General features: G+C 50.1%; 1 protein-coding gene across 6 annotated transcripts in view; it reads left to right on the top strand.

Moving 5' to 3' along the window:
* Positions 1–1641: 1641 nt before the first annotated feature.
* LOC122182815 (X-linked inhibitor of apoptosis) overlaps positions 1642–2109 on the top strand; it is an 18998-nt gene continuing 18530 nt past the window's right edge. For 3 of the 6 annotated variants that reach the window (XR_006180009.1, XM_042876401.1, XM_042876398.1), the window contains exon 1: positions 1657–1733. The gene's annotated coding sequence lies outside the window, so the exon portion shown is untranslated. Of the gene's footprint in view, positions 1734–2109 lie in introns of all 6 variants that reach the window. The other 3 variants (XM_042876399.1, XM_042876403.1, XM_042876404.1) reach the window with 3 other exon arrangements.

The following is a 2109-nucleotide window of genomic DNA, read 5'->3' as shown; positions in this document are numbered from 1 at the left end:
TGTTTGATTTAAACATCAAAACGCAGAAGTGGGTCACTGTAAAAACACCTTGTATGTATTTAAAAATATTTTGATATTTAAAAATCATTTGCCTCTTTGGAAAAGTATCAAAATCTCAACAAAGCAATGGCATTTGTGAAAATCATTGCTAATGAATGTATTGATAATGTGGGGGTGATGAGGATTTATAAGATCAAATATTCACACTCATTCTGCACTGTTGCAGTGCTAACCTCTCACCATGTCATAATATTTCTGAGATCTTTAAATAAATAAATATGCTTTGCTATGGTGTGAACTGAGTTTGGTTTGATAGGAATCTCTACTATTGAAATACAGCTATTTCTCATATATTGAAATCAGTACAATTATCATCTTGGATTTTTTTAGTCAAGTTCTTTCTAGCATGCACAAATACTGACCTTGATACTCAGCCCTTTTACTTTTGATTATTTCCTCTTCAGTAAATAGGAAATAAAATTAAAAGAGAGAGCAAGAAAGAGAAATGGCATGTGTATATGGAACAGACAGCAATTTAGACTATTAGAAAAGTGTGTTTTAATATTTCAGCCAGCTGTGCCTAAAGCAAATTGTTTTCACAGAACATTCATTGAGGCCATCTCTGTTCATAGCAAAGAACATCACTTTAATTCTTAAATAATATTTCTGTAGTTGTGTTCCAGAACTATGGGCTGCATTTTCAGTACAGTCGGTTTGCTCATCTAGAAATTACTTTGTTTTTACGCTGTACAGATACACCGAAGATTTCGGATAGGAGAAGTGCCAACCTGCTGAGATGTCAGCCTACACACTGCTAACTCAGGACTGGAAAAACTCGTTGTTCTCTTGAGAGAGAAGGCTGCAGTGACCTCACCAGATGCCTGAAGTATAGGAACAGCTTTACCGACACCATTACTTTCCTGAGCCACTACTTTGTTATTTTTGCAGTTCTGCAATGTAAGAACTACAGGACTTTAGTTAGATTGTAAAGCACGAGAGCGCCCAATTTTCTATGGATTAAAAAAAAAGAAAGGTTAGTGGGATATTTTAATATTGCAGAAGAATCATCTTGGTCTTGAAAATGAATAGATGGTTCTGGCTACAGCTACCGAAGAGACTAACCTGAGGTTTGTGTATGAGCTGGGATATTTGAGTACAAATACATGAAATGCAACGACTTTAATAGCTGCTGAGAGCAGAATCTAAAGGAAAAAAAAAAAAAAGGCAAGTTCCTGGCCAAGTTAGCAAGCAGTGCTGCTGGCAGCCCTCACCTGCAGGGTACCTCAGAAAGCAGCACCACGGCCTTTGCGCAGCCCCTGTAGGAGACACCACGGACTCCAGGCAGACAACCGCTCCCTCACACCACTTTTCGGCGGCCCTCGAGCACCACGCCCGGCCTCTACGTAGCTGGAAGTGCTGACGCCCGTCCTGCGGGATGCCGAGTGGGGCTGGGGCTCTCCGGTCGCTCGGCTCTCGTGCGTTTCACCGGCACAGCCCACGAGGAGCACACGGGAGACCCGGCGGCCGCCGAGGGATGAGGCGCTGCCCTCCCTCCGCCGCTGGGTGCCGCCGTCTGACAGCGGGCGCCGCGCTGCCGCGATCCCCCAGCCCGCCGGGGGGCGCTGCCGCCGAGCCGTGCAAAGCCGAGAGGCTGCCGGGAGCCGCCATTTTCTCAACGCGCGCTGCCGGAGCGCTTCCCTCAGCCGGGGTCGGTGAGGAAGGTACGCGGCGCGGTGAGTTGTCAGGCGGCCGCGGCGCACACGGAGCGGTGGGCGACTCTCCGCGCGGGGTAGGGGTGCTCCTTGCCACCCCCGGCGCTGCTCGGCGTCCACCCGCCCGACGTGCAGAGGGTCGCGGGAGCGGCCGCCGCGCCGGGAGGCGTTGCCACGGGGACGGGCGCGTCTCCTCAGCCCGGAGCGGAGCCGGGCGCTGCCGAGATGCCTCGGGGCTGTGCGCTGCTGAGGGGAGAAATGGCTCTGTGACAACGGCTGAATCACGCAGTCACGGACCGTCTGCTGCGCGGGGCTGTGCTCTCGCTACAGCTGTGCCTCCGCGCACTGGAGCTGTGCTTGAGTTGCCTTGTGGATGCTGTGCTTGAGTTGCCTTGTG

This window comes from Lagopus leucura, unplaced genomic scaffold (assembly GCF_019238085.1).
Source record: "Lagopus leucura isolate 7727_CA_CO unplaced genomic scaffold, USGS_WTPT01 Super-Scaffold_100016, whole genome shotgun sequence".
NCBI classification, from domain to species: Eukaryota; Metazoa; Chordata; class Aves; order Galliformes; family Phasianidae; genus Lagopus; species Lagopus leucura.
The sequence above is the reverse complement of the archived record's forward strand: the minus strand, read 5'-3'. Positions and strand labels throughout refer to the sequence as shown.